This window comes from Hyperolius riggenbachi, chromosome 2 (genome assembly GCF_040937935.1).
Source record: "Hyperolius riggenbachi isolate aHypRig1 chromosome 2, aHypRig1.pri, whole genome shotgun sequence".
NCBI lineage: Eukaryota > Metazoa > Chordata > Amphibia > Anura > Hyperoliidae > Hyperolius > Hyperolius riggenbachi.
In genome coordinates this window covers 155,321,358-155,343,233 of record NC_090647.1, presented here as the reverse complement: position 1 = coordinate 155,343,233, position 21,876 = coordinate 155,321,358, and the positions used below count along the sequence as shown (strand labels likewise).

The window sequence follows — 21,876 nt, the reverse complement described above, 5'->3', positions numbered from 1 at the left end:
CCAAGGCGCCGTTCCGGCGCCTTGAAGGTGAGGCTTCCCACGCGTGCCCATAGCCATTGGGCCTCAAACCCAAAAAAATGCCTGCAGCACCTGGGGTTCACAGCCGGTCTCCCATGCAGCTACTAACCAGGCCTGAAGCCGCTTAGCTTCCGCGATCTGACGAGAGCGGGCGCTTTCGGCTTAGTGTGGCCGCAGGTAAACTCCAAGGCGCCGTTTCGGCGCCTTGAAGGTGAGGCTTCCCACGCGTGCTCATAGCCATTGGGCCTCAAACCCAAAAAAACGCCTGCAGCACCTGGGGTTCACAGCCGGTCTCCCATGCAGCTACTAACCAGGCCTGAAGCCGCTTAGCTTCCACGATCTGACGAGAGCGGGCGCTTTCGGCTTAGTGTGGCCACAGGCAAACTCCAAGGCGCCGTTCCGGCGCCTTGAAGGTGAGGCTTCCCACGCGTGCTCATAGCCATTGGGCCTCAAACCCAAAAAAACGCCTGCAGCACCTGGGGTTCATAGCCGGTCTCCCATGCAGCTACTAACCAGGCCTGAAGCCGCTTAGCTTCCGCGATCTGACGAGAGCGGGCGCTTTCGGCTTAGTGTGGCCGCAGGCAAACTCCAAGGCGCCGTTTCGGCGCCTTGAAGGTGAGGCTTCCCACGCGTGCTCATAGCCATTGGGCCTCAAACCCAAAAAAAACGCCTGCAGCACCTGGGGTTCACAGCCGGTCTCCCATGCAGCTACTAACCAGGCCTGAAGCCGCTTAGCTTCCACGATCTGACGAGAGCGGGCGCTTTCGGCTTAGTGTGGCCGCAGGCAAACTCCAAGGCGCCGTTTCGGCGCCTTGAAGGTGAGGCTTCCCACGCGTGCTCATAGCCATTGGGCCTCAAACCCAAAAAAACGCCTGCAGCACCTGGGGTTCACAGCCAGTCTCCCATGCAGCTACTAACCAGGCCTGAAGCCGCTTAGCTTCCGCGATCTGACGAGAGCGGGCGCTTTCGGCTTAGTGTGGCCGCAGGCAAACTCCAAGGCTCCGTTTCGGCGCCTTGAAGGTGAGGCTTCCCACGCGTGCTCATAGCCATTGGGCCTCAAACCCAAAAAAACGCCCGCAGCACCTGGGGTTCACAGCCGGTCTCCCATGCAGCTACTAACCAGGCCTGAAGCCGCTTAGCTTCCGCGATCTGACGAGAGCGGGCGCTTTCGGCTTAGTGTGGCCGCAGGCAAACTCCAAGGCGCCGTTTCGGCGCCTTGAAGGTGAGGCTTCCCACGCGTGCTCATAGCCATTGGGCCTCAAACCCAAAAAAACGCCTGCAGCACCTGGGGTTCACAGCCGGTCTCCCATGCAGCTACTAACCAGGCCTGAAGCCGCTTAGCTTCCGCGATCTGACGAGAGCGGGCGCTTTCGGCTTAGTGTGGCCGCAGGCAAACTCCAAGGTGCCGTTCCGGCGCCTTGAAGGTGAGGCTTCCCACGCGTGCTCATAGCCATTGGGCCTCAAACCCAAAAAAACGCCTGCAGCACCTGGGGTTCACAGCCGGTCTCCCATGCAGCTACTAACCAGGCCAGAAGCTGCTTAGCTTCCGCGAGCTGACGAGAGCGGGCGCTTTCGGCTTAGTGTGGCCGCAGGCAAACTCCAAGGCGCCGTTTCGGCGCCTTGAAGGTGAGGCTTCCCACGCGTGCTCATGGCCATTGGGCCTCAAACCCAAAAAAACGCCTGCAGCACCTGGGGTTCACAGCCGGTCTCCCATGCAGCTACTAACCAGGCCTGAAGCCGCTTAGCTTCCGCGATCTGACGAGAGCGGGCGCTTTCGGCTTAGTGTGGCCACAGGCAAACTCCAAGGCGCCGTTTCGGCGCCTTGAAGGTGAGGCTTCCCACGCGTGCTCATAGCCATTGGGCCTCAAACCCCAAAAAACGCCTGCAGCACCTGGGGTTCACAGCCGGTCTCCCATGCAGCTACTAACCAGGCCTGAAGCCGCTTAGCTTCCGCGATCTGACGAGAGCGGGCGCTTTCGGCTTAGTGTGGGCGCAGGCAAACTCCAAGGCTCCGTTTCGGCGCCTTGAAGGTGAGGCTTCCCACGCGTGCTCATAGCCATTGGGCCTCAAACCCAAAAAAACGCCTGCAGCACCTGGGGTTCACAGCCGGTCTCCCATGCAGCTACTAACCAGGCCTGAAGCCGCTTAGCTTCCACGATCTGACGAGAGCGGGCGCTTTCGGCTTAGTGTGGCCGCAGGCAAACTCCAAGGCGCCGTTCCGGCGCCTTGAAGGTGAGGCTTCCCACGCGTGCTCATAGCCATTGGGCCTCAAACCCAAAAAAAACGCCTGCAGCACCTGGGGTTCACAGCCGGTCTCCCATGCAGCTACTAACCAGGCCTGAAGCCGCTTAGCTTCCGCGATCTGACGAGAGCGGGCGCTTTCGGCTTAGTGTGGCCGCAGGCAAACTCCAAGGCGCCGTTTCGGCGCCTTGAAGGTGAGGCTTCCCACGCGTGCTCATAGCCATTGGGCCTCAAACCCAAAAAAACGCCTGCAGCACCTGGGGTTCACAGCCGGTCTCCCATGTAGCTACTAACCAGGCCTGAAGCCGCTTAGCTACCGCGATCTGACGAGAGCGGGCGCTTTCGGCTTAGTGTGGCCGCAGGCAAACTCCAAGGCGCCGTTTCGGCGCCTTGAAGGTGAGGCTTCCCACGCGTGCTCATAGCCATTGGGCCTCAAACCCAAAAAAACGCCTGCAGCACCTGGGGTTCACAGCCGGTCTCCCATGCAGCTACTAACCAGGCCTGAAGCCGCTTAGCTTCCGCGATCTGACGCTTTCGGCTTAGTGTGGCAGCAGGCAAACTCCAAGGCGCCGTTTCGGCGCCTTGAAGGTGAGGCTTCCCACGCGTGCTCATAGCCATTGGGCCTCAAACCCAAAAAAACACCTGCAGCACCTGGGGTTCACAGCCGGTCTCCCATGCAGCTACTAACCAGGCCTGAAGCCGCTTAGCTTCCGCGATCTGACGAGAGCAAGCGCTTTCGGCTTAGTGTGGCCGCAGGCAAACTCCAAGGCGCCGTTACGGCGCCTTGAAGGTGAGGCTTCCCACGCGTGCTCATAGCCATTGGGCCTCAAACCCAAAAAAACACCTGCAGCACCTGGGGTTCACAGCCGGTCTCCCATGCAGCTACTAACCAGGCCTGAAGCCGCTTAGCTTCCGCGATCTGACGAGAGCGGGCGCTTTCGGCTTAGTGTGGCCGCAGGCAAACTCCAAGGCGCCGTTTCGGCGCCTTGAAGGTGAGGCTTCCCACGCGTGCTCATAGCCATTGGGCCTCAAACCCAAAAAAATGCCTGCAGCACCTGGGGTTCACAGCCGGTCTCCCATGCAGCTACTAACCAGGCCTGAAGCCGCTTAGCTTCCGCGATCTGACGAGAGCGGGCGCTTTCGGCTTAGTGTGGCCGCAGGCAAACTCCAAGGCGCCGTTCCGGCGCCTTGAAGGTGAGGCTTCCCACGCGTGCTCATAGCCATTGGGCCTCAAACCCAAAAAAACGCCTGCAGCACCTGGGGTTCACAGCCGGTCTCCCATGCAGCTACTAACCAGGCCTGAAGCCGCTTAGCTTCCGCGATCTGACGAGAGCGGGCGCTTTCGGCTTAGTGTGGCCGCAGGCAAACTCCAAGGCGCCGTTTCGGCGCCTTGAAGGTGAGGCTTCCCACGCGTGCTCATAGCCATTGGGCCTCAAACCCAAAAAAACACCTGCAGCACCTGGGGTTCACAGCCAGTCTCCCATGCAGCTACTAACCAGGCCTGAAGCCGCTTAGCTTCCGCGATCTGACGAGAGCAAGCGCTTTCGGCTTAGTGTGGCCGCAGGCAAACTCCAAGGCGCCGTTCCGGCGCCTTGAAGGTGAGGCTTCCCACGCGTGCTCATAGCCATTGGGCCTCAAACCCAAAAAAACACCTGCAGCACCTGGGGTTCACAGCCGGTCTCCCATGCAGCTACTAACCAGGCCTGAAGCCGCTTAGCTTCCGCGATCTGACGAGAGCGGGCGCTTTCGGCTTAGTGTGGCCGCAGGCAAACTCCAAGGCGCCGTTTCGGCGCCTTGAAGGTGAGGCTTCCCACGCGTGCTCATAGCCATTGGGCCTCAAACCCAAAAAAACGCCTGCAGCACCTGGGGTTCACAGCCGGTCTCCCATGCAGCTACTAACCAGGCCTGAAGCCGCTTAGCTTCCGCGATCTGACGAGAGCGGGCGCTTTCGGCTTAGTGTGGCCGCAGGCAAACTCCAAGGCGCCGTTTCGGCGCCTTGAAGGTGAGGCTTCCCACGCGTGCTCATAGCCATTGGGCCTCAAACCCAAAAAAACGCCTGCAGCACCTGGGGTTCACAGCCAGTCTCCCATGCAGCTACTAACCAGGCCTGAAGCCGCTTAGCTTCCGCGATCTGACGAGAGCGGGCGCTTTCGGCTTAGTGTGGCCGCAGGCAAACTCCAAGGCTCCGTTTCGGCGCCTTGAAGGTGAGGCTTCCCACGCGTGCTCATAGCCATTGGGCCTCAAACCCAAAAAAACGCCTGCAGCACCTGGGGTTCACAGCCGGTCTCCCATGCAGCTACTAAACAGGCCTGAAGCCGCTTAGCTTCCGCGATCTGACGAGAGCGGGCGCTTTCGGCTTAGTGTGGCCGCAGGCAAACTCCAAGGCGCCGTTCCGGCGCCTTGAAGGTGAGGCTTCCCACGCGTGCTCATAGCCATTGGGCCTCAAACCCAAAAAAACGCCTGCAGCACCTGGGGTTCACAGCCGGTCTCCCATGCAGCTACTAACCAGGCCTGAAGCCGCTTAGCTTCCGCGATCTGACGAGAGCGGGCGCTTTCGGCTTAGTGTGGCCGCAGGCAAACTCCAAGGCGCCGTTTCGGCGCCTTGAAGGTGAGGCTTCCCACGCGTGCTCATAGCCATTGGGCCTCAAACCCAAAAAAACGCCTGCAGCACATGGGGTTCACAGCCGGTCTCCCATGCAGCTACTAACCAGGCCTGAAGCCGCTTAGCTTCCGCGATCTGACGAGAGCGGGCGCTTTCGGCTTAGTGTGGCCGAAGGCAAACTCCAAGGCGCCGTTCCGGCGCCTTGAAGGTGAGGCTTCCCACGCGTGCTCATAGCCATTGGGCCTCAAACCCAAAAAAACACCTGCAGCACCTGGGGTTCACAGCCGGTCTCCCATGCAGCTACTAACCAGGACTGAAGCCGCTTAGCTTCCACGATCTGACGAGAGCGGGCGCTTTCGGCTTAGTGTGGCCGCAGGCAAACTCCAAGGCTCCGTTTCGGCTCCTTGAAGGTGAGGCTTCCCACGCGTGCTCATAGCCATTGGGCCTCAAACCCAAAAAAACGCCTGCAGCACCTGGGGTTCACAGCCGGTCTCCCATGCAGCTACTAACCAGGCCTGAAGCCGCTTAGCTTCCGCGATCTGACGAGAGCGGGCGCTTTCGGCTTAGTGTGGCCGCAGGCAAACTCCAAGGCGCCGTTCCGGCGCCTTGAAGGTGAGGCTTCCCACGCGTGCCCATAGCCATTGGGCCTCAAACCCAAAAAAATGCCTGCAGCACTTGGGGTTCACAGCCGGTCTCCCATGCAGCTACTAACCAGGCCTGAAGCCGCTTAGCTTCCGCGATCTGACGAGAGCGGGCGCTTTCGGCTTAGTGTGGCCGCAGGCAAACTCCAAGGCGCCGTTTCGGCGCCTTGAAGGTGAGGCTTCCCACGCGTGCTCATAGCCATTGGGCCTCAAACCCAAAAAAACGCCTGCAGCACCTGGGGTTCACAGCCGGTCTCCCATGCAGCTACTAACCAGGCCTGAAGCCGCTTAGCTTCCACGATCTGACGAGAGCGGGCGCTTTCGGCTTAGTGTGGCCACAGGCAAACTCCAAGGCGCCGTTCCGGCGCCTTGAAGGTGAGGCTTCCCACGCGTGCTCATAGCCATTGGGCCTCAAACCCAAAAAAACGCCTGCAGCACCTGGGGTTCACAGCCGGTCTCCCATGCAGCTACTAACCAGGCCTGAAGCCGCTCAGCTTCCGCGATCTGACGAGAGCAAGCGCTTTCGGCTTAGTGTGGCCGCAGGCAAACTCCAAGGCGCCGTTACGGCGCCTTGAAGGTGAGGCTTCCCACGCGTGCTCATAGCCATTGGGCCTCAAACCCAAAAAAACGCCTGCAGCACCTGGGGTTCACAGCCGGTCTCCCATGCAGCTACTAACCAGGCCTGAAGCCGCTTAGCTTCCGCGATCTGACGAGAGCGGGCGCTTTCGGCTTAGTGTGGCCGCAGGCAAACTCCAAGGCGCCGTTTCGGCGCCTTGAAGGTGAGGCTTCCCACGCGTGCTCATAGCCATTGGGCCTCAAACCCAAAAAAACACCTGCAGCACCTGGGGTTCACAGCCAGTCTCCCATGCAGCTACTAACCAGGCCTGAAGCCGCTTAGCTTCCGCGATCTGACGAGAGCAAGCGCTTTCGGCTTAGTGTGGCCGCAGGCAAACTCCAAGGCGCCGTTCCGGCGCCTTGAAGGTGAGGCTTCCCACGCGTGCTCATAGCCATTGGGCCTCAAACCCAAAAAAACACCTGCAGCACCTGGGGTTCACAGCCGGTCTCCCATGCAGCTACTAACCAGGCCTGAAGCCGCTTAGCTTCCGCGATCTGACGAGAGCGGGCGCTTTCGGCTTAGTGTGGCCGCAGGCAAACTCCAAGGCGCCGTTTCGGCGCCTTGAAGGTGAGGCTTCCCACGCGTGCTCATAGCCATTGGGCCTCAAACCCAAAAAAACGCCTGCAGCACCTGGGGTTCACAGCCGGTCTCCCATGCAGCTACTAACCAGGCCTGAAGCCGCTTAGCTTCCGCGATCTGACGAGAGCGGGCGCTTTCGGCTTAGTGTGGCCGCAGGCAAACTCCAAGGCGCCGTTTCGGCGCCTTGAAGGTGAGGCTTCCCACGCGTGCTCATAGCCATTGGGCCTCAAACCCAAAAAAACGCCTGCAGCACCTGGGGTTCACAGCCAGTCTCCCATGCAGCTACTAACCAGGCCTGAAGCCGCTTAGCTTCCGCGATCTGACGAGAGCGGGCGCTTTCGGCTTAGTGTGGCCGCAGGCAAACTCCAAGGCTCCGTTTCGGCGCCTTGAAGGTGAGGCTTCCCACGCGTGCTCATAGCCATTGGGCCTCAAACCCAAAAAAACGCCTGCAGCACCTGGGGTTCACAGCCGGTCTCCCATGCAGCTACTAAACAGGCCTGAAGCCGCTTAGCTTCCGCGATCTGACGAGAGCGGGCGCTTTCGGCTTAGTGTGGCCGCAGGCAAACTCCAAGGCGCCGTTCCGGCGCCTTGAAGGTGAGGCTTCCCACGCGTGCTCATAGCCATTGGGCCTCAAACCCAAAAAAACGCCTGCAGCACCTGGGGTTCACAGCCGGTCTCCCATGCAGCTACTAACCAGGCCTGAAGCCGCTTAGCTTCCGCGATCTGACGAGAGCGGGCGCTTTCGGCTTAGTGTGGCCGCAGGCAAACTCCAAGGCGCCGTTTCGGCGCCTTGAAGGTGAGGCTTCCCACGCGTGCTCATAGCCATTGGGCCTCAAACCCAAAAAAACGCCTGCAGCACCTGGGGTTCACAGCCGGTCTCCCATGCAGCTACTAACCAGGCCTGAAGCCGCTTAGCTTCCGCGATCTGACGAGAGCGGGCGCTTTCGGCTTAGTGTGGCCGAAGGCAAACTCCAAGGCGCCGTTCCGGCGCCTTGAAGGTGAGGCTTCCCACGCGTGCTCATAGCCATTGGGCCTCAAACCCAAAAAAACACCTGCAGCACCTGGGGTTCACAGCCGGTCTCCCATGCAGCTACTAACCAGGACTGAAGCCGCTTAGCTTCCACGATCTGACGAGAGCGGGCGCTTTCGGCTTAGTGTGGCCGCAGGCAAACTCCAAGGCTCCGTTTCGGCTCCTTGAAGGTGAGGCTTCCCACGCGTGCTCATAGCCATTGGGCCTCAAACCCAAAAAAACGCCTGCAGCACCTGGGGTTCACAGCCGGTCTCCCATGCAGCTACTAACCAGGCCTGAAGCCGCTTAGCTTCCGCGATCTGACGAGAGCGGGCGCTTTCGGCTTAGTGTGGCCGCAGGCAAACTCCAAGGCGCCGTTCCGGCGCCTTGAAGGTGAGGCTTCCCACGCGTGCCCATAGCCATTGGGCCTCAAACCCAAAAAAATGCCTGCAGCACTTGGGGTTCACAGCCGGTCTCCCATGCAGCTACTAACCAGGCCTGAAGCCGCTTAGCTTCCGCGATCTGACGAGAGCGGGCGCTTTCGGCTTAGTGTGGCCGCAGGCAAACTCCAAGGCGCCGTTTCGGCGCCTTGAAGGTGAGGCTTCCCACGCGTGCTCATAGCCATTGGGCCTCAAACCCAAAAAAACGCCTGCAGCACCTGGGGTTCACAGCCGGTCTCCCATGCAGCTACTAACCAGGCCTGAAGCCGCTTAGCTTCCACGATCTGACGAGAGCGGGCGCTTTCGGCTTAGTGTGGCCACAGGCAAACTCCAAGGCGCCGTTCCGGCGCCTTGAAGGTGAGGCTTCCCACGCGTGCTCATAGCCATTGGGCCTCAAACCCAAAAAAACGCCTGCAGCACCTGGGGTTCACAGCCGGTCTCCCATGCAGCTACTAACCAGGCCTGAAGCCGCTCAGCTTCCGCGATCTGACGAGAGCAAGCGCTTTCGGCTTAGTGTGGCCGCAGGCAAACTCCAAGGCGCCGTTACGGCGCCTTGAAGGTGAGGCTTCCCACGCGTGCTCATAGCCATTGGGCCTCAAACCCAAAAAAACACCTGCAGCACCTGGGGTTCACAGCCGGTCTCCCATGCAGCTACTAACCAGGCCTGAAGCCGCTTAGCTTCCGCGATCTGACGAGAGCGGGCGCTTTCGGCTTAGTGTGGCCGCAGGCAAACTCCAAGGCGCCGTTTCGGCGCCTTGAAGGTGAGGCTTCCCACGCGTGCTCATAGCCATTGGGCCTCAAACCCAAAAAAACGCCTGCAGCACCTGGGGTTCACAGCCGGTCTCCCATGCAGCTACTAACCAGGCCTGAAGCCGCTTAGCTTCCGCGATCTGACGAGAGCGGGCGCTTTCGGCTTAGTGTGGCCGCAGGCAAACTCCAAGGCGCCGTTCCGGCGCCTTGAAGGTGAGGCTTCCCACGCGTGCTCATAGCCATTGGGCCTCAAACCCAAAAAAACGCCTGCAGCACCTGGGGTTCACAGCCGGTCTCCCATGCAGCTACTAACCAGGCCTGAAGCCGCTTAGCTTCCGCGATCTGACGAGAGCGGGCGCTTTCGGCTTAGTGTGGCCGCAGGCAAACTCCAAGGCGCCGTTTCGGCGCCTTGAAGGTGAGGCTTCCCACGCGTGCTCATAGCCATTGGGCCTCAAACCCAAAAAAACGCCTGCAGCACCTGGGGTTCACAGCCGGTCTCCCATGCAGCTACTAACCAGGCCTGAAGCCGCTTAGCTTCCGCGATCTGACGAGAGCGGGCGCTTTCGGCTTAGTGTGGCCGCAGGCAAACTCCAAGGCGCCGTTTCGGCGCCTTGAAGGTGAGGCTTCCCACGCGTGCTCATAGCCATTGGGCCTCAAACCCAAAAAAACGCCTGCAGCACCTGGGGTTCACAGCCAGTCTCCCATGCAGCTACTAACCAGGCCTGAAGCCGCTTAGCTTCCGCGATCTGACGAGAGCGGGCGCTTTCGGCTTAGTGTGGCCGCAGGCAAACTCCAAGGCTCCGTTTCGGCGCCTTGAAGGTGAGGCTTCCCACGCGTGCTCATAGCCATTGGGCCTCAAACCCAAAAAAACGCCTGCAGCACCTGGGGTTCACAGCCGGTCTCCCATGCAGCTACTAAACAGGCCTGAAGCCGCTTAGCTTCCGCGATCTGACGAGAGCGGGCGCTTTCGGCTTAGTGTGGCCGCAGGCAAACTCCAAGGCGCCGTTCCGGCGCCTTGAAGGTGAGGCTTCCCACGCGTGCTCATAGCCATTGGGCCTCAAACCCAAAAAAACGCCTGCAGCACCTGGGGTTCACAGCCGGTCTCCCATGCAGCTACTAACCAGGCCTGAAGCCGCTTAGCTTCCGCGATCTGACGAGAGCGGGCGCTTTCGGCTTAGTGTGGCCGCAGGCAAACTCCAAGGCGCCGTTTCGGCGCCTTGAAGGTGAGGCTTCCCACGCGTGCTCATAGCCATTGGGCCTCAAACCCAAAAAAAACGCCTGCAGCACCTGGGGTTCACAGCCGGTCTCCCATGCAGCTACTAACCAGGCCTGAAGCCGCTTAGCTTCCGCGATCTGACGAGAGCGGGCGCTTTCGGCTTAGTGTGGCCGAAGGCAAACTCCAAGGCGCCGTTCCGGCGCCTTGAAGGTGAGGCTTCCCACGCGTGCTCATAGCCATTGGGCCTCAAACCCAAAAAAACACCTGCAGCACCTGGGGTTCACAGCCGGTCTCCCATGCAGCTACTAACCAGGACTGAAGCCGCTTAGCTTCCACGATCTGACGAGAGCGGGCGCTTTCGGCTTAGTGTGGCCGCAGGCAAACTCCAAGGCTCCGTTTCGGCTCCTTGAAGGTGAGGCTTCCCACGCGTGCTCATAGCCATTGGGCCTCAAACCCAAAAAAACGCCTGCAGCACCTGGGGTTCACAGCCGGTCTCCCATGCAGCTACTAACCAGGCCTGAAGCCGCTTAGCTTCCGCGATCTGACGAGAGCGGGCGCTTTCGGCTTAGTGTGGCCGCAGGCAAACTCCAAGGCGCCGTTCCGGCGCCTTGAAGGTGAGGCTTCCCACGCGTGCCCATAGCCATTGGGCCTCAAACCCAAAAAAATGCCTGCAGCACCTGGGGTTCACAGCCGGTCTCCCATGCAGCTACTAACCAGGCCTGAAGCCGCTTAGCTTCCGCGATCTGACGAGAGCGGGCGCTTTCGGCTTAGTGTGGCCGCAGGCAAACTCCAAGGCGCCGTTTCGGCGCCTTGAAGGTGAGGCTTCCCACGCGTGCTCATAGCCATTGGGCCTCAAACCCAAAAAAATGCCTGCAGCACCTGGGGTTCACAGCCGGTCTCCCATGCAGCTACTAACCAGGCCTGAAGCCGCTTAGCTTCCACGATCTGACGAGAGCGGGCGCTTTCGGCTTAGTGTGGCCACAGGCAAACTCCAAGGCGCCGTTCCGGCGCCTTGAAGGTGAGGCTTCCCACGCGTGCTCATAGCCATTGGGCCTCAAACCCAAAAAAACGCCTGCAACACCTGGGGTTCACAGCCGGTCTCCCATGCAGCTCCTAACCAGGCCTGAAGCCGCTTAGCTTCCGCGATCTGACGAGAGCGGGCGCTTTCGGCTTAGTGTGGCCGCAGGCAAACTCCAAGGCGCCGTTTCGGCGCCTTGAAGGTGAGGCTTCCCACGCGTGCTCATAGCCATTGGGCCTCAAACCCAAAAAAACGCCTGCAGCACCTGGGGTTCACAGCCGGTCTCCCATGCAGCTACTAACCAGGCCTGAAGCCGCTTAGCTTCCACGATCTGACGAGAGCGGGCGCTTTCGGCTTAGTGTGGCCGCAGGCAATCTCCAAGGCGCCGTTTCGGCGCCTTGAAGGTGAGGCTTCCCACGCGTGCTCATAGCCATTGGGCCTCAAACCCAAAAAAACGCCTGCAGCACCTGGGGTTCACAGCCAGTCTCCCATGCAGCTACTAACCAGGCCTGAAGCCGCTTAGCTTCCGCGATCTGACGAGAGCGGGCGCTTTCGGCTTAGTGTGGCCGCAGGCAAACTCCAAGGCTCCGTTTCGGCGCCTTGAAGGTGAGGCTTCCCACGCGTGCTCATAGCCATTGGGCCTCAAACCCAAAAAAACGCCCGCAGCACCTGGGGTTCACAGCCGGTCTCCCATGCAGCTACTAACCAGGCCTGAAGCCGCTTAGCTTCCGCGATCTGACGAGAGCGGGCGCTTTCGGCTTAGTGTGGCCGCAGGCAAACTCCAAGGCGCCGTTTCGGCGCCTTGAAGGTGAGGCTTCCCACGCGTGCTCATAGCCATTGGGCCTCAAACCCAAAAAAACGCCTGCAGCACCTGGGGTTCACAGCCGGTCTCCCATGCAGCTACTAACCAGGCCTGAAGCTGCTTAGCTTCCGCGATCTGACGAGAGCGGGCGCTTTCGGCTTAGTGTGGCCGCAGGCAAACTCCAAGGCGCCGTTTCGGCGCCTTGAAGGTGAGGCTTCCCACGCGTGCTCATGGCCATTGGGCCTCAAACCCAAAAAAACGCCTGCAGCACCTGGGGTTCACAGCCGGTCTCCCATGCAGCTACTAACCAGGCCTGAAGCCGCTTAGCTTCCGCGATCTGACGAGAGCGGGCGCTTTCGGCTTAGTGTGGCCGCAGGCAAACTCCAAGGCGCCGTTTCGGCGCCTTGAAGGTGAGGCTTCCCACGAGTGCTCATAGCCATTGGGCCTCAAACCCCAAAAAACGCCTGCAGCACCTGGGGTTCACAGCCGGTCTCCCATGCAGCTACTAACCAGGCCTGAAGCCGCTTAGCTTCCGCGATCTGACGAGAGCGGGCGCTTTCGGCTTAGTGTGGGCGCAGGCAAACTCCAAGGCTCCGTTTCGGCGCCTTGAAGGTGAGGCTTCCCACGCGTGCTCATAGCCATTGGGCCTCAAACCCAAAAAAACGCCTGCAGCACCTGGGGTTCACAGCCGGTCTCCCATGCAGCTACTAACCAGGCCTGAAGCCGCTTAGCTTCCACGATCTGACGAGAGCGGGCGCTTTCGGCTTAGTGTGGCCGCAGGTAAACTCCAAGGCGCCGTTCCGGCGCCTTGAAGGTGAGGCTTCCCACGCGTGCTCATAGCCATTGGGCCTCAAACCCAAAAAAACGCCTGCAGCACCTGGGGTTCACAGCCGGTCTCCCATGCAGCTACTAACCAGGCCTGAAGCCGCTTAGCTTCCGCGATCTGACGAGAGCGGGCGCTTTCGGCTTAGTGTGGCCGCAGGCAAACTCCAAGGCGCCGTTTCGGCGCCTTGAAGGTGAGGCTTCCCACGCGTGCTCATAGCCATTGGGCCTCAAACCCAAAAAAACGCCTGCAGCACCTGGGGTTCACAGCCGGTCTCCCATGTAGCTACTAACCAGGCCTGAAGCCGCTTAGCTACCGCGATCTGACGAGAGCGGGCGCTTTCGGCTTAGTGTGGCCGCAGGCAAACTCCAAGGCGCCGTTTCGGCGCCTTGAAGGTGAGGCTTCCCACGCGTGCTCATAGCCATTGGGCCTCAAACCCAAAAAAACGCCTGCAGCACCTGGGGTTCACAGCCGGTCTCCTATGCAGCTACTAACCAAGCCTGAAGCCGCTTAGCTTCCGCGATCTGACGAGGGCGGGCGCTTTCGGCTTAGTGTGGCCGCAGGCAAACTCCAAGGCGCCGTTTCGGCGCCTTGAAGGTGAGGCTTCCCACGCGTGCTCATAGCCATTGGGCCTCAAACCCAAAAAAACGCCTGCAGCACCTGGGGTTCACAGCCGGTCTCCCATGCAGCTACTAACCAGGCCTGAAGCCGCTTAGCTACCGCGATCTGACGAGAGCGGGCGCTTTCGGCTTAGTGTGGCCGCAGGCAAACTCCAAGGTGCCGTTCCGGCGCCTTGAAGGTGAGGCTTCCCACGCGTGCTCATAGCCATTGGGCCTCAAACCCAAAAAAACGCCTGCAGCACCTGGGGTTCACAGCCGGTCTCCCATGCAGCTACTAACCAGGCCAGAAGCCGCTTAGCTTCCGCGAGCTGACGAGAGCGGGCGCTTTCGGCTTAGTGTGGCCGCAGGCAAACTCCAAGGCGCCGTTTCGGCGCCTTGAAGGTGAGGCTTCCCACGCGTGCTCATAGCCATTGGGCCTCAAACCCAAAAAACCGCCTGCAGCACCTGGGGTTCACAGCCGGTCTCCCATGCAGCTACTAACCAGGCCTGAAGCCGCTTAGCTTCCGCGATCTGACGAGAGCGGGCGCTTTCGGCTTAGTGTGGCCGCAGGCAAACTCCAAGGCGCCGTTTCGGCGCCTTGAAGGTGAGGCTTCCCACGCGTGCTCATAGCCATTGGGCCTCAAACCCCAAAAAACACCTGCAGCACCTGGGGTTCACAGCCGGTCTCCCATGCAGCTACTAACCAGGCCTGAAGCCGCTTAGCTTCCGCGATCTGACGAGAGCGGGCGCTTTCGGCTTAGTGTGGGCGCAGGCAAACTCCAAGGCTCCGTTTCGGCGCCTTGAAGGTGAGGCTTCCCACGCGTGCTCATAGCCATTGGGCCTCAAACCCAAAAAAACGCCTGCAGCACCTGGGGTTCACAGCCGGTCTCCCATGCAGCTACTAACCAGGCCTGAAGCCGCTTAGCTTCCACGATCTGACGAGAGCGGGCGCTTTCGGCTTAGTGTGGCCGCAGGCAAACTCCAAGGCGCCGTTCCGGCGCCTTGAAGGTGAGGCTTCCCACGCGTGCTCATAGCCATTGGGCCTCAAACCCAAAAAAACACCTGCAGCACCTGGGGTTCACAGCCAGTCTCCCATGCAGCTACTAACCAGGCCTGAAGCCGCTTAGCTTCCGCGATCTGACGAGAGCGGGCGCTTTCGGCTTAGTGTGGCCGCAGGCAAACTCCAAGGCGCCGTTTCGGCGCCTTGAAGGTGAGGCTTCCCACGCGTGCTCATAGCCATTGGGCCTCAAACCCAAAAAAACGCCTGCAGCACCTGGGGTTCACAGCCGGTCTCCCATGCAGCTACTAACCAGGCCTGAAGCCGCTTAGCTACCGCGATCTGACGAGAGCGGGCGCTTTCGGCTTAGTGTGGCCGCAGGCAAACTCCAAGGCGCCGTTTCGGCGCCTTGAAGGTGAGGCTTCCCACGCGTGCTCATAGCCATTGGGCCTCAAACCCAAAAAAACGCCTGCAGCACCTGGGGTTCACAGCCGGTCTCCTATGCAGCTACTAACCAAGCCTGAAGCCGCTTAGCTTCCGCGATCTGACGAGGGCGGGCGCTTTCGGCTTAGTGTGGCCGCAGGAAAACTCCAAGGCGCCGTTTCGGCGCCTTGAAGGTGAGGCTTCCCACGCGTGCTCATAGCCATTGGGCCTCAAACCCAAAAAAACGCCTGCAGCACCTGGGGTTCACAGCCGGTCTCCCATGCAGCTACTAACCAGGCCTGAAGCCGCTTAGCTTGCGCGATCTGACGAGAGCGGGCGCTTTCGGCTTAGTGTGGCCGCAGGCAAACTCCAAGGCGCCGTTTCGGCGCCTTGAAGGTGAGGCTTCCCACGCGTGCTCATAGCCATTGGGCCTCAAACCCAAAAAAACGCCTGCAGCACCTGGGGTTCACAGCCGGTCTCCCATGCAGCTACTAACCAGGCCTGAAGCCGCTTAGCTTCCGCGATCTGACGAGAGCGGGCGCTTTCGGCTTAGTGTGGCCGCAGGCAAACTCCAAGGCTCCGTTTCGGCGCCTTGAAGGTGAGGCTTCCCACGCGTGCTCATAGCCATTGGGCCTCAAACCCAAAAAAACGCCTGCAGCACCTGGGGTTCACAGCCGGTCTCCCTTGCAGCTACTAACCAGGCCTGAAGCCGCTTAGCTTCCGCGATCTGACGAGAGCGGGCGCTTTCGGCTTAGTGTGGCCGGAGGCAAACTCCAAGGCGCCGTTCCGGCGCCTTGAAGGTGAGGCTTCCCACGCGTGCTCATAGCCATTGGGCCTCAAACCCAAAAAAACGCCTGCAGCACCTGGGGTTCACAGCCGGTCTCCCATGCAGCTACTAACCAGGCCTGAAGCCGCTTAGCTTCCGCGATCTGACGAGAGCGGGCGCTTTCGGCTTAGTGTGGCCGCAGGTAAACTCCAAGGCGCCGTTCCGGCGCCTTGAAGGTGAGGCTTCCCACGCGTGCTCATAGCCATTGGGCCTCAAACCCAAAAAAACGCCTGCAGCACCTGGGGTTCACAGCCGGTCTCCCATGCAGCTACTAAACAGGCCTGAAGCCGCTTAGCTTCCGCGATCTGACGAGAGCGGGCGCTTTCGGCTTAGTGTGGCCGCAGGCAAACTCCAAGGCGCCGTTTCGGCGCCTTGAAGGTGAGGCTTCCCACGCGTGCTCATAGCCATTGGGCCTCAAACCCAAAAAAACGCCTGCAGCACCTGGGGTTCACAGCCGGTCTCCCATGCAGCTACTAACCAGGCCTGAAGCCGCTTAGCTTCCGCGATCTGACGAGAGCGGGCGCTTTCGGCTTAGTGTGGCCGCAGGCAAACTCCAAGGCGCCGTTTCGGCGCCTTGAAGGTGAGGCTTCCCACGCGTGCTCATAGCCATTGGGCCTCAAACCCAAAAAAACGCCTGCAGCACCTGGGGTTCACAGCCGGTCTCCCATGCAGCTACTAACCAGGCCTGAAGCCGCTTAGCTTCCGCGATCTGACGAGAGCGGGCGCTTTCGGCTTAGTGTGGCCGCAGTCAAACTCCAAGGCGCCGTTTCGGCGCCTTGAAGGTGAGGCTTCCCACGCGTGCTCATAGCCATTGGGCCTCAAACCCAAAAAAAACGCCTGCAGCACCTGGGGTTCACAGCCGGTCTCCCATGCAGCTACTAACCAGGCCTGAAGCCGCTTAGCTTCCGCGATATGACGAGAGCGGGCGCTTTCGGCTTAGTGTGGCCGCAGGCAAACTCCAAGGCTCCGTTTCGGCGACTTGAAGGTGAGGCTTCCCACGCGTGCTCATAGCCATTGGGCCTCAAACCCAAAAAAACGCCTGCAGCACCTGGGGTTCACAGCCGGTCTCCCTTGCAGCTACTAACCAGGCCTGAAGGCGCTTAGCTTCCGCGATCTGACGAGAGCGAGCGCTTTCGGCTCAGTGTGGCCGCAGGCAAACTCCAAGGCGCCGTTCCGGCGCCTTGAAGGTGAGGCTTCCCACGCGTGCTCATAGCCATTGGGCCTCAAACCCAAAAAAACGCCTGCAGCACCTGGGGTTCACAGCCGGTCTCCCATGCAGCTACTAACCAGGCCTGAAGCCGCTTAGCTTCCGCGATCTGACGAGAGCGGGGGCTTTCGGCTTAGTGTGGCCGCAGGCAAACTCCAAGGCGCCGTTCCGGCGCCTTGAAGGTGAGGCTTCCCACGCGTGCTCATAGCCATTGGGCCTCAAACCCAAAAAAACGCCTGCAGCACCTGGGGTTCACAGCCGGTCTCCCATGCAGCTACTAACCAGGCCTGAAGCCGCTTAGCTTCCGCGATCTGACGAGAGCGGGCGCTTTCGGCTTAGTGTGGCCGCAGGCAAACTCCAAGGCGCCGTTTCGGCGCCTTGAAGGTGAGGCTTCCCACGCGTGCTCATAGCCATTGGGCCTCAAACCCAAAAAAACGCCTGCAGCACCTGGGGTTCACAGCCGGTCTCCCATGCAGCTACTAACCAGGCCTGAAGCCGCTTAGCTTCCGCGATCTGACGAGAGCGGGCGCTTTCGGCTTAGTGTGGCCGCAGGCAAACTCCAAGGCGCCGTTTCGGCGCCTTGAAGGTGAGGCTTCCCACGCGTGCTCATAGCCATTGGGCCTCAAACCCAAAAAAACGCCTGCAGCACCTGGGGTTCACAGCCGGTCTCCCATGCAGCTACTAACCAGGCCTGAAGCCGCTTAGCTTCCGCGATCTGACGAGAGCGGGCGCTTTCGGCTTAGTGTGGCCGCAGGCAAACTCCAAGGCGCCGTTTCGGCGCCTTGAAGGTGAGGCTTCCCACGCGTGCTCATAGCCATTGGGCCTCAAACCCAAAAAAACGCCTGCAGCACCTGGGGTTCACAGCCGGTCTCCCTTGCAGCTACTAACCAGGCCTGAAGCCGCTTAGCTTCCGCGATCTGACGAGAGCGGGCGCTTTCGGCTTAGTGTGGCCGGAGGCAAACTCCAAGGCGCCGTTCCGGCGCCTTGAAGGTGAGGCTTCCCACGCGTGCTCATAGCCATTGGGCCTCAAACCCAAAAAAACGCCTGCAGCACCTGGGGTTCACAGCCGGTCTCCCATGCAGCTACTAACCAGGCCTGAAGCCGCTTAGCTTCCGCGATCTGACGAGAGCGGGCGCTTTCGGCTTAGTGTGGCCGCAGGTAAACTCCAAGGCGCCGTTCCGGCGCCTTGAAGGTGAGGCTTCCCACGCGTGCTCATAGCCATTGGGCCTCAAACCCAAAAAAACGCCTGCAGCACCTGGGGTTCACAGCCGGTCTCCCATGCAGCTACTAAACAGGCCTGAAGCCGCTTAGCTTCCGCGATCTGACGAGAGCGGGCGCTTTCGGCTTAGTGTGGCCGCAGGCAAACTCCAAGGCGCCGTTTCGGCGCCTTGAAGGTGAGGCTTCCCACGCGTGCTCATAGCCATTGGGCCTCAAACCCAAAAAAACGCCTGCAGCACCTGGGGTTCACAGCCGGTCTCCCATGCAGCTACTAACCAGGCCTGAAGCCGCTTAGCTTCCGCGATCTGACGAGAGCGGGCGCTTTCGGCTTAGTGTGGCCGCAGGCAAACTCCAAGGCGCCGTTTCGGCGCCTTGAAGGTGAGGCTTCCCACGCGTGCTCATAGCCATTGGGCCTCAAACCCAAAAAAAACGCCTGCAGCACCTGGGGTTCACAGCCGGTCTCCCATGCAGCTACTAACCAGGCCTGAAGCCGCTTAGCTTCCGCGATATGACGAGAGCGGGCGCTTTCGGCTTAGTGTGGCCGCAGGCAAACTCCAAGGCTCCGTTTCGGCGACTTGAAGGTGAGGCTTCCCACGCGTGCTCATAGCCATTGGGCCTCAAACCCAAAAAAACGCCTGCAGCACCTGGGGTTCACAGCCGGTCTCCCTTGCAGCTACTAACCAGGCCTGAAGCCGCTTAGCTTCCGCGATCTGACGAGAGCGAGCGCTTTCGGCTCAGTGTGGCCGCAGGCAAACTCCAAGGCGCCGTTCCGGCGCCTTGAAGGTGAGGCTTCCCACGCGTGCTCATAGCCATTGGGCCTCAAACCCAAAAAAACGCCTGCAGCACCTGGGGTTCACAGCCGGTCTCCCATGCAGCTACTAACCAGGCCTGAAGCCGCTTAGCTTCCGCGATCTGACGAGAGCGGGGGCTTTCGGCTTAGTGTGGCCGCAGGCAAACTCCAAGGCGCCGTTCCGGCGCCTTGAAGGTGAGGCTTCCCACGCGTGCTCATAGCCATTGGGCCTCAAACCCAAAAAAACGCCTGCAGCACCTGGGGTTCACAGCCGGTCTCCCATGCAGCTACTAACCAGGCCTGAAGCCGCTTAGCTTCCGCGATCTGATGAGAGCGGGCGCTTTCGGCTTAGTGTGGCCGCAGGCAAACTCCAAGGCGCCGTTTCGGCGCCTTGAAGGTGAGGCTTCCCACGCGTGCTCATAGCCATTGGGCCTCAAACCCAAAAAAACGCCTGCAGCACCTGGGGTTCACAGCCGGTCTCCCATGCAGCTACTAACCAGGCCTGAAGCCGCTTAGCTTCCGCGATCTGACGAGAGCGGGCGCTTTCGGCTTAGTGTGGCCGCAGGCAAACTCCAAGGCGCCGTTTCGGCGCCTTGAAGGTGAGGCTTCCCACGCGTGCTCATAGCCATTGGGCCTCAAACCCAAAAAAACGCATGCAGCACCTGGGGTTCACAGCCGGTCTCCCATGCAGCTACTAACCAGGCCTGAAGCCGCTTAGCTTCCGCGATATGACGAGAGCGGGCGCTTTCGGCTTAGTGTGGCCGCAGGCAAACTCCAAGGCTCCGTTTCGGCGACTTGAAGGTGAGGCTTCCCACGCGTGCTCATAGCCATTGGGCCTCAAACCCAAAAAAACGCCTGCAGCACCTGGGGTTCACAGCCGGTCTCCCTTGCAGCTACTAACCAGGCCTGAAGCCGCTTAGCTTCCGCGATCTGACGAGAGCGGGCGCTTTCGGCTTAGTGTGGCCGCAGGCAAACTCCAAGGCGCCGTTTCGGCGCCTTGAAGGTGAGGCTTCCCACGCGTGCTCATAGCCATTGGGCCTCAAACCCAAAAAAACGCCTGCAGCACCTGGGGTTCACAGCCGGTCTCCCATGCAGCTACTAACCAGGCCTGAAGCCGCTTAGCTTCCGCGATCTGACGAGAGCGGGCGCTTTCGGCTTAGTGTGGCCGCAGGCAAACTCCAATGCTCCGTTTCGGCGCCTTGAAGGTGAGGCTTCCCACGCGTGCTCATAGCCATTGGGCCTCAAACCCAAAAAAACGCCTGCAGCACCTGGGGTTCACAGCCAGTCTCCCATGCAGCTACTAACCAGGCCTGAAGCCGCTTAGCTTCCGCGATCTGACGAGAGCGGGCGCTTTCGGCTTAGTGTGGCCGCAGGCAAACTCCAAGGCGCCGTTTCGGCGCCTTGAAGGTGAGGCTTCCCACGCGTGCTCATAGCCATTGGGCCTCAAACCCAAAAAAACGCCTGCAGCACCTGGGGTTCACAGCCGGTCTCCCATGCAGCTACTAACCAGGCCTGAAGCCGCTTAGCTTCCGCGATCTGACGAGAGCGGGCGCTTTCGGCTTAGTGTGGCCGCAGGCAAACTCCAAGGCGCCGTTTCGGCGCCTTGAAGGTGAGGCTTCCCACGCGTGCTCATAGCCATTGGGCCTCAAACCCAAAAAAACGCCTGCAGCACCTGGGGTTCACAGCCGGTCTCCCATGCAGCTACTAACCAGGCCTGAAGCCGCTTAGCTTCCGCGATCTGACGAGAGCGGGCGCTTTCGGCTTAGTGTGGCCGCAGGCAAACTCCAAGGCGCCGTTTCGGCGCCTTGAAGGTGAGGCTTCCCACGCGTGCTCATAGCCATTGGGCCTCAAACCCAAAAAAACGCCTGCAGCACCTGGGGTTCACAGCCGGTCTCCCATGCAGCTACTAACCAGGCCTGAAGCCGCTTAGCTTCCGCGATATGACGAGAGCGGGCGCTTTCGGCTTAGTGTGGCCGCAGGCAAACTCCAAGGCTCCGTTTCGGCGCCTTGAAGGTGAGGCTTTCCACGCGTGCTCATAGCCATTGGGCCTCAAACCCAAAAAAACGCCTGCAGCACCTGGGGTTCACAGCCGGTCTCCCTTGCAGCTACTAACCAGGCCTGAAGCCGCTTAGCTTCCGCGATCTGACGAGAGCGGGCGCTTTCGGCTTAGTGTGGCCGCAGGCAAACTCCAAGGCGCCGTTCCGGCGCCTTGAAGGTGAGGCTTCCCACGCGTGCTCATAGCCATTGGGCCTCAAACCCAAAAAAACGCCTGCAGCACCTGGGGTTCACAGCCGGTCTCCCATGCAGCTACTAACCAGGCCTGAAGCCGCTTAGCTTCCGCGATCTGACGAGAGCGGGCGCTTTCGGCTTAGTGTGGCCGCAGGCAAACTCCAAGGCGCCGTTTCGGCGCCTTGAAGGTGAGGCTTCCCACGCGTGCTCATAGCCATTGGGCCTCAAACCCAAAAAAACGCCTGCAGCACCTGGGGTTCACAGCCGGTCTCCCATGCAGCTACTAACCAGGCCTGAAGCCGCTTAGCTTCCGCGATCTGACAAGAGCGGGCGCTTTCGGCTTAGTGTGGCCGCAGGCAAACTCCAAGGCGCCGTTTCGGCGCCTTGAAGGTGAGGCTTCCCACGCGTGCTCATAGCCATTGGGCCTCAAACCCAAAAAAACGCCTGCAGCACCTGGGGTTCACAGCCGGTCTCCCATGCAGCTACTAACCAGGCCTGAAGCCGCTTAGCTTCCGCGATCTGACGAGAGCGGGCGCTTTCGGCTTAGTGTGGCCGGAGGCAAACTCCAAGGCGCCGTTTCGGCGCCTTGAAGGTGAGGCTTCCCACGCGTGCTCATAGCCATTGGGCCTCAAACCCAAAAAAACGCCTGCAGCACCTGGGGTTCACAGCCGGTCTCCCATGCAGCTACTAACCAGGCCTGAAGCCGCTTAGCTTCCGCGATCTGACGAGAGCGGGCGCTTTCGGCTTAGTGTGGCCGCAGGCAAACTCCAAGGCGCCGTTCCGGCGCCTTGAAGGTGAGGCTTCCCACGCGTGCTCATAGCCATTGGGCCTC

General features: G+C 60.6%; 10 non-coding genes and 97 pseudogenes across 10 annotated transcripts; all 107 read right to left on the bottom strand.

The window, feature by feature from the left end:
• Window positions 1-78: 78 nt before the first annotated feature.
• Window positions 79-197, bottom strand: LOC137557249 (5S ribosomal RNA; annotated as a pseudogene).
• An 84-nt stretch (window positions 198-281) lies between these two features.
• Window positions 282-399, bottom strand: LOC137552920 (5S ribosomal RNA; annotated as a pseudogene).
• An 84-nt stretch (window positions 400-483) lies between these two features.
• On the bottom strand, window positions 484-601 carry LOC137551751 (5S ribosomal RNA; annotated as a pseudogene).
• An 85-nt stretch (window positions 602-686) lies between these two features.
• On the bottom strand, window positions 687-804 carry LOC137552289 (5S ribosomal RNA; annotated as a pseudogene).
• An 84-nt stretch (window positions 805-888) lies between these two features.
• Window positions 889-1,006, bottom strand: LOC137552087 (5S ribosomal RNA; annotated as a pseudogene).
• An 84-nt stretch (window positions 1,007-1,090) lies between these two features.
• Window positions 1,091-1,208, bottom strand: LOC137551404 (5S ribosomal RNA; annotated as a pseudogene).
• An 84-nt stretch (window positions 1,209-1,292) lies between these two features.
• LOC137550422 (5S ribosomal RNA) lies at window positions 1,293-1,410 on the bottom strand (annotated as a pseudogene).
• Window positions 1,411-1,494: 84 nt separating this feature from the next.
• LOC137554240 (5S ribosomal RNA) lies at window positions 1,495-1,612 on the bottom strand (annotated as a pseudogene).
• Window positions 1,613-1,696: 84 nt separating this feature from the next.
• Window positions 1,697-1,814, bottom strand: LOC137551369 (5S ribosomal RNA; annotated as a pseudogene).
• An 84-nt stretch (window positions 1,815-1,898) lies between these two features.
• LOC137552950 (5S ribosomal RNA) lies at window positions 1,899-2,016 on the bottom strand (annotated as a pseudogene).
• Window positions 2,017-2,100: 84 nt separating this feature from the next.
• Window positions 2,101-2,218, bottom strand: LOC137552288 (5S ribosomal RNA; annotated as a pseudogene).
• An 85-nt stretch (window positions 2,219-2,303) lies between these two features.
• On the bottom strand, window positions 2,304-2,421 carry LOC137550421 (5S ribosomal RNA; annotated as a pseudogene).
• An 84-nt stretch (window positions 2,422-2,505) lies between these two features.
• Window positions 2,506-2,623, bottom strand: LOC137552009 (5S ribosomal RNA; annotated as a pseudogene).
• Window positions 2,624-2,899: 276 nt separating this feature from the next.
• On the bottom strand, window positions 2,900-3,017 carry LOC137552997 (5S ribosomal RNA; annotated as a pseudogene).
• An 84-nt stretch (window positions 3,018-3,101) lies between these two features.
• LOC137550837 (5S ribosomal RNA) lies at window positions 3,102-3,219 on the bottom strand (annotated as a pseudogene).
• Window positions 3,220-3,302: 83 nt separating this feature from the next.
• Window positions 3,303-3,421, bottom strand: LOC137549098 (5S ribosomal RNA). The gene has a single exon (XR_011026778.1). It is a non-coding gene; the product is annotated as a 5S ribosomal RNA (ribosomal RNA).
• Window positions 3,422-3,505: 84 nt separating this feature from the next.
• Window positions 3,506-3,623, bottom strand: LOC137550420 (5S ribosomal RNA; annotated as a pseudogene).
• An 84-nt stretch (window positions 3,624-3,707) lies between these two features.
• On the bottom strand, window positions 3,708-3,825 carry LOC137553833 (5S ribosomal RNA; annotated as a pseudogene).
• An 84-nt stretch (window positions 3,826-3,909) lies between these two features.
• Window positions 3,910-4,027, bottom strand: LOC137550836 (5S ribosomal RNA; annotated as a pseudogene).
• An 84-nt stretch (window positions 4,028-4,111) lies between these two features.
• LOC137550419 (5S ribosomal RNA) lies at window positions 4,112-4,229 on the bottom strand (annotated as a pseudogene).
• An 84-nt stretch (window positions 4,230-4,313) lies between these two features.
• Window positions 4,314-4,431, bottom strand: LOC137552086 (5S ribosomal RNA; annotated as a pseudogene).
• Window positions 4,432-4,515: 84 nt separating this feature from the next.
• Window positions 4,516-4,633, bottom strand: LOC137551763 (5S ribosomal RNA; annotated as a pseudogene).
• Window positions 4,634-4,717: 84 nt separating this feature from the next.
• Window positions 4,718-4,835, bottom strand: LOC137550417 (5S ribosomal RNA; annotated as a pseudogene).
• Window positions 4,836-4,919: 84 nt separating this feature from the next.
• LOC137554234 (5S ribosomal RNA) lies at window positions 4,920-5,036 on the bottom strand (annotated as a pseudogene).
• An 85-nt stretch (window positions 5,037-5,121) lies between these two features.
• On the bottom strand, window positions 5,122-5,239 carry LOC137553698 (5S ribosomal RNA; annotated as a pseudogene).
• An 84-nt stretch (window positions 5,240-5,323) lies between these two features.
• Window positions 5,324-5,441, bottom strand: LOC137550416 (5S ribosomal RNA; annotated as a pseudogene).
• An 83-nt stretch (window positions 5,442-5,524) lies between these two features.
• On the bottom strand, window positions 5,525-5,643 carry LOC137558976 (5S ribosomal RNA; annotated as a pseudogene).
• An 84-nt stretch (window positions 5,644-5,727) lies between these two features.
• On the bottom strand, window positions 5,728-5,845 carry LOC137552918 (5S ribosomal RNA; annotated as a pseudogene).
• An 84-nt stretch (window positions 5,846-5,929) lies between these two features.
• Window positions 5,930-6,047, bottom strand: LOC137554066 (5S ribosomal RNA; annotated as a pseudogene).
• Window positions 6,048-6,131: 84 nt separating this feature from the next.
• On the bottom strand, window positions 6,132-6,249 carry LOC137550415 (5S ribosomal RNA; annotated as a pseudogene).
• Window positions 6,250-6,333: 84 nt separating this feature from the next.
• LOC137553832 (5S ribosomal RNA) lies at window positions 6,334-6,451 on the bottom strand (annotated as a pseudogene).
• Window positions 6,452-6,535: 84 nt separating this feature from the next.
• On the bottom strand, window positions 6,536-6,653 carry LOC137550835 (5S ribosomal RNA; annotated as a pseudogene).
• Window positions 6,654-6,737: 84 nt separating this feature from the next.
• Window positions 6,738-6,855, bottom strand: LOC137550413 (5S ribosomal RNA; annotated as a pseudogene).
• Window positions 6,856-6,939: 84 nt separating this feature from the next.
• Window positions 6,940-7,057, bottom strand: LOC137552085 (5S ribosomal RNA; annotated as a pseudogene).
• An 84-nt stretch (window positions 7,058-7,141) lies between these two features.
• LOC137551762 (5S ribosomal RNA) lies at window positions 7,142-7,259 on the bottom strand (annotated as a pseudogene).
• An 84-nt stretch (window positions 7,260-7,343) lies between these two features.
• On the bottom strand, window positions 7,344-7,461 carry LOC137550412 (5S ribosomal RNA; annotated as a pseudogene).
• An 84-nt stretch (window positions 7,462-7,545) lies between these two features.
• LOC137553187 (5S ribosomal RNA) lies at window positions 7,546-7,662 on the bottom strand (annotated as a pseudogene).
• An 85-nt stretch (window positions 7,663-7,747) lies between these two features.
• On the bottom strand, window positions 7,748-7,865 carry LOC137553697 (5S ribosomal RNA; annotated as a pseudogene).
• Window positions 7,866-7,949: 84 nt separating this feature from the next.
• LOC137550411 (5S ribosomal RNA) lies at window positions 7,950-8,067 on the bottom strand (annotated as a pseudogene).
• Window positions 8,068-8,150: 83 nt separating this feature from the next.
• Window positions 8,151-8,269, bottom strand: LOC137558974 (5S ribosomal RNA; annotated as a pseudogene).
• Window positions 8,270-8,353: 84 nt separating this feature from the next.
• On the bottom strand, window positions 8,354-8,471 carry LOC137552917 (5S ribosomal RNA; annotated as a pseudogene).
• Window positions 8,472-8,555: 84 nt separating this feature from the next.
• Window positions 8,556-8,673, bottom strand: LOC137554065 (5S ribosomal RNA; annotated as a pseudogene).
• An 84-nt stretch (window positions 8,674-8,757) lies between these two features.
• LOC137550833 (5S ribosomal RNA) lies at window positions 8,758-8,875 on the bottom strand (annotated as a pseudogene).
• An 84-nt stretch (window positions 8,876-8,959) lies between these two features.
• Window positions 8,960-9,077, bottom strand: LOC137550410 (5S ribosomal RNA; annotated as a pseudogene).
• Window positions 9,078-9,161: 84 nt separating this feature from the next.
• On the bottom strand, window positions 9,162-9,279 carry LOC137550409 (5S ribosomal RNA; annotated as a pseudogene).
• Window positions 9,280-9,363: 84 nt separating this feature from the next.
• LOC137550408 (5S ribosomal RNA) lies at window positions 9,364-9,481 on the bottom strand (annotated as a pseudogene).
• An 84-nt stretch (window positions 9,482-9,565) lies between these two features.
• LOC137552084 (5S ribosomal RNA) lies at window positions 9,566-9,683 on the bottom strand (annotated as a pseudogene).
• An 84-nt stretch (window positions 9,684-9,767) lies between these two features.
• On the bottom strand, window positions 9,768-9,885 carry LOC137551761 (5S ribosomal RNA; annotated as a pseudogene).
• An 84-nt stretch (window positions 9,886-9,969) lies between these two features.
• LOC137550407 (5S ribosomal RNA) lies at window positions 9,970-10,087 on the bottom strand (annotated as a pseudogene).
• Window positions 10,088-10,172: 85 nt separating this feature from the next.
• Window positions 10,173-10,289, bottom strand: LOC137553186 (5S ribosomal RNA; annotated as a pseudogene).
• An 85-nt stretch (window positions 10,290-10,374) lies between these two features.
• LOC137553695 (5S ribosomal RNA) lies at window positions 10,375-10,492 on the bottom strand (annotated as a pseudogene).
• An 84-nt stretch (window positions 10,493-10,576) lies between these two features.
• Window positions 10,577-10,694, bottom strand: LOC137550406 (5S ribosomal RNA; annotated as a pseudogene).
• An 83-nt stretch (window positions 10,695-10,777) lies between these two features.
• On the bottom strand, window positions 10,778-10,896 carry LOC137549085 (5S ribosomal RNA). The gene has a single exon (XR_011026776.1). It is a non-coding gene; the product is annotated as a 5S ribosomal RNA (ribosomal RNA).
• An 83-nt stretch (window positions 10,897-10,979) lies between these two features.
• On the bottom strand, window positions 10,980-11,098 carry LOC137559373 (5S ribosomal RNA; annotated as a pseudogene).
• Window positions 11,099-11,182: 84 nt separating this feature from the next.
• Window positions 11,183-11,300, bottom strand: LOC137553947 (5S ribosomal RNA; annotated as a pseudogene).
• An 84-nt stretch (window positions 11,301-11,384) lies between these two features.
• LOC137552287 (5S ribosomal RNA) lies at window positions 11,385-11,502 on the bottom strand (annotated as a pseudogene).
• An 84-nt stretch (window positions 11,503-11,586) lies between these two features.
• LOC137552083 (5S ribosomal RNA) lies at window positions 11,587-11,704 on the bottom strand (annotated as a pseudogene).
• An 84-nt stretch (window positions 11,705-11,788) lies between these two features.
• On the bottom strand, window positions 11,789-11,906 carry LOC137551403 (5S ribosomal RNA; annotated as a pseudogene).
• Window positions 11,907-11,990: 84 nt separating this feature from the next.
• On the bottom strand, window positions 11,991-12,108 carry LOC137552474 (5S ribosomal RNA; annotated as a pseudogene).
• An 84-nt stretch (window positions 12,109-12,192) lies between these two features.
• LOC137550405 (5S ribosomal RNA) lies at window positions 12,193-12,310 on the bottom strand (annotated as a pseudogene).
• An 84-nt stretch (window positions 12,311-12,394) lies between these two features.
• Window positions 12,395-12,512, bottom strand: LOC137552949 (5S ribosomal RNA; annotated as a pseudogene).
• Window positions 12,513-12,596: 84 nt separating this feature from the next.
• On the bottom strand, window positions 12,597-12,714 carry LOC137551738 (5S ribosomal RNA; annotated as a pseudogene).
• Window positions 12,715-12,798: 84 nt separating this feature from the next.
• LOC137550404 (5S ribosomal RNA) lies at window positions 12,799-12,916 on the bottom strand (annotated as a pseudogene).
• Window positions 12,917-13,000: 84 nt separating this feature from the next.
• Window positions 13,001-13,118, bottom strand: LOC137552007 (5S ribosomal RNA; annotated as a pseudogene).
• Window positions 13,119-13,202: 84 nt separating this feature from the next.
• LOC137554142 (5S ribosomal RNA) lies at window positions 13,203-13,320 on the bottom strand (annotated as a pseudogene).
• An 84-nt stretch (window positions 13,321-13,404) lies between these two features.
• LOC137551506 (5S ribosomal RNA) lies at window positions 13,405-13,522 on the bottom strand (annotated as a pseudogene).
• An 84-nt stretch (window positions 13,523-13,606) lies between these two features.
• Window positions 13,607-13,724, bottom strand: LOC137553512 (5S ribosomal RNA; annotated as a pseudogene).
• Window positions 13,725-13,808: 84 nt separating this feature from the next.
• On the bottom strand, window positions 13,809-13,926 carry LOC137550401 (5S ribosomal RNA; annotated as a pseudogene).
• An 84-nt stretch (window positions 13,927-14,010) lies between these two features.
• LOC137553091 (5S ribosomal RNA) lies at window positions 14,011-14,128 on the bottom strand (annotated as a pseudogene).
• An 84-nt stretch (window positions 14,129-14,212) lies between these two features.
• LOC137552286 (5S ribosomal RNA) lies at window positions 14,213-14,330 on the bottom strand (annotated as a pseudogene).
• Window positions 14,331-14,414: 84 nt separating this feature from the next.
• On the bottom strand, window positions 14,415-14,532 carry LOC137552414 (5S ribosomal RNA; annotated as a pseudogene).
• Window positions 14,533-14,616: 84 nt separating this feature from the next.
• Window positions 14,617-14,734, bottom strand: LOC137551505 (5S ribosomal RNA; annotated as a pseudogene).
• Window positions 14,735-14,818: 84 nt separating this feature from the next.
• On the bottom strand, window positions 14,819-14,936 carry LOC137554040 (5S ribosomal RNA; annotated as a pseudogene).
• Window positions 14,937-15,020: 84 nt separating this feature from the next.
• LOC137553008 (5S ribosomal RNA) lies at window positions 15,021-15,138 on the bottom strand (annotated as a pseudogene).
• An 84-nt stretch (window positions 15,139-15,222) lies between these two features.
• On the bottom strand, window positions 15,223-15,340 carry LOC137550400 (5S ribosomal RNA; annotated as a pseudogene).
• Window positions 15,341-15,424: 84 nt separating this feature from the next.
• LOC137553864 (5S ribosomal RNA) lies at window positions 15,425-15,542 on the bottom strand (annotated as a pseudogene).
• Window positions 15,543-15,626: 84 nt separating this feature from the next.
• Window positions 15,627-15,744, bottom strand: LOC137549524 (5S ribosomal RNA; annotated as a pseudogene).
• An 84-nt stretch (window positions 15,745-15,828) lies between these two features.
• LOC137551759 (5S ribosomal RNA) lies at window positions 15,829-15,946 on the bottom strand (annotated as a pseudogene).
• Window positions 15,947-16,030: 84 nt separating this feature from the next.
• Window positions 16,031-16,148, bottom strand: LOC137550399 (5S ribosomal RNA; annotated as a pseudogene).
• Window positions 16,149-16,232: 84 nt separating this feature from the next.
• Window positions 16,233-16,350, bottom strand: LOC137551672 (5S ribosomal RNA; annotated as a pseudogene).
• Window positions 16,351-16,435: 85 nt separating this feature from the next.
• Window positions 16,436-16,553, bottom strand: LOC137553571 (5S ribosomal RNA; annotated as a pseudogene).
• Window positions 16,554-16,637: 84 nt separating this feature from the next.
• LOC137553987 (5S ribosomal RNA) lies at window positions 16,638-16,755 on the bottom strand (annotated as a pseudogene).
• Window positions 16,756-16,839: 84 nt separating this feature from the next.
• On the bottom strand, window positions 16,840-16,957 carry LOC137551240 (5S ribosomal RNA; annotated as a pseudogene).
• Window positions 16,958-17,041: 84 nt separating this feature from the next.
• On the bottom strand, window positions 17,042-17,159 carry LOC137550398 (5S ribosomal RNA; annotated as a pseudogene).
• An 84-nt stretch (window positions 17,160-17,243) lies between these two features.
• On the bottom strand, window positions 17,244-17,361 carry LOC137550397 (5S ribosomal RNA; annotated as a pseudogene).
• An 84-nt stretch (window positions 17,362-17,445) lies between these two features.
• LOC137550396 (5S ribosomal RNA) lies at window positions 17,446-17,563 on the bottom strand (annotated as a pseudogene).
• Window positions 17,564-17,647: 84 nt separating this feature from the next.
• Window positions 17,648-17,765, bottom strand: LOC137553863 (5S ribosomal RNA; annotated as a pseudogene).
• Window positions 17,766-17,849: 84 nt separating this feature from the next.
• On the bottom strand, window positions 17,850-17,967 carry LOC137549523 (5S ribosomal RNA; annotated as a pseudogene).
• An 84-nt stretch (window positions 17,968-18,051) lies between these two features.
• On the bottom strand, window positions 18,052-18,169 carry LOC137551758 (5S ribosomal RNA; annotated as a pseudogene).
• Window positions 18,170-18,253: 84 nt separating this feature from the next.
• On the bottom strand, window positions 18,254-18,371 carry LOC137550395 (5S ribosomal RNA; annotated as a pseudogene).
• An 84-nt stretch (window positions 18,372-18,455) lies between these two features.
• Window positions 18,456-18,574, bottom strand: LOC137549392 (5S ribosomal RNA; annotated as a pseudogene).
• An 83-nt stretch (window positions 18,575-18,657) lies between these two features.
• On the bottom strand, window positions 18,658-18,776 carry LOC137548234 (5S ribosomal RNA; annotated as a pseudogene).
• Window positions 18,777-18,859: 83 nt separating this feature from the next.
• LOC137556821 (5S ribosomal RNA) lies at window positions 18,860-18,978 on the bottom strand. The gene has a single exon (XR_011029459.1). It is a non-coding gene; the product is annotated as a 5S ribosomal RNA (ribosomal RNA).
• An 83-nt stretch (window positions 18,979-19,061) lies between these two features.
• LOC137554730 (5S ribosomal RNA) lies at window positions 19,062-19,180 on the bottom strand. The gene has a single exon (XR_011027476.1). It is a non-coding gene; the product is annotated as a 5S ribosomal RNA (ribosomal RNA).
• An 83-nt stretch (window positions 19,181-19,263) lies between these two features.
• LOC137556210 (5S ribosomal RNA) lies at window positions 19,264-19,382 on the bottom strand. Its single transcript, XR_011028868.1, has one exon. It is a non-coding gene; the product is annotated as a 5S ribosomal RNA (ribosomal RNA).
• An 83-nt stretch (window positions 19,383-19,465) lies between these two features.
• On the bottom strand, window positions 19,466-19,584 carry LOC137551530 (5S ribosomal RNA; annotated as a pseudogene).
• Window positions 19,585-19,667: 83 nt separating this feature from the next.
• LOC137558304 (5S ribosomal RNA) lies at window positions 19,668-19,786 on the bottom strand (annotated as a pseudogene).
• Window positions 19,787-19,869: 83 nt separating this feature from the next.
• LOC137556209 (5S ribosomal RNA) lies at window positions 19,870-19,988 on the bottom strand. Its single transcript, XR_011028867.1, has one exon. It is a non-coding gene; the product is annotated as a 5S ribosomal RNA (ribosomal RNA).
• An 83-nt stretch (window positions 19,989-20,071) lies between these two features.
• On the bottom strand, window positions 20,072-20,190 carry LOC137558412 (5S ribosomal RNA; annotated as a pseudogene).
• Window positions 20,191-20,273: 83 nt separating this feature from the next.
• On the bottom strand, window positions 20,274-20,392 carry LOC137556208 (5S ribosomal RNA). Its single transcript, XR_011028866.1, has one exon. It is a non-coding gene; the product is annotated as a 5S ribosomal RNA (ribosomal RNA).
• Window positions 20,393-20,475: 83 nt separating this feature from the next.
• On the bottom strand, window positions 20,476-20,594 carry LOC137556207 (5S ribosomal RNA). The gene has a single exon (XR_011028865.1). It is a non-coding gene; the product is annotated as a 5S ribosomal RNA (ribosomal RNA).
• Window positions 20,595-20,677: 83 nt separating this feature from the next.
• On the bottom strand, window positions 20,678-20,796 carry LOC137549390 (5S ribosomal RNA; annotated as a pseudogene).
• Window positions 20,797-20,879: 83 nt separating this feature from the next.
• Window positions 20,880-20,998, bottom strand: LOC137558303 (5S ribosomal RNA; annotated as a pseudogene).
• Window positions 20,999-21,081: 83 nt separating this feature from the next.
• On the bottom strand, window positions 21,082-21,200 carry LOC137556206 (5S ribosomal RNA). Its single transcript, XR_011028864.1, has one exon. It is a non-coding gene; the product is annotated as a 5S ribosomal RNA (ribosomal RNA).
• Window positions 21,201-21,283: 83 nt separating this feature from the next.
• On the bottom strand, window positions 21,284-21,402 carry LOC137559289 (5S ribosomal RNA; annotated as a pseudogene).
• Window positions 21,403-21,485: 83 nt separating this feature from the next.
• Window positions 21,486-21,604, bottom strand: LOC137548145 (5S ribosomal RNA; annotated as a pseudogene).
• An 83-nt stretch (window positions 21,605-21,687) lies between these two features.
• LOC137556205 (5S ribosomal RNA) lies at window positions 21,688-21,806 on the bottom strand. Its single transcript, XR_011028863.1, has one exon. It is a non-coding gene; the product is annotated as a 5S ribosomal RNA (ribosomal RNA).
• Window positions 21,807-21,876: the final 70 nt, after the last annotated feature.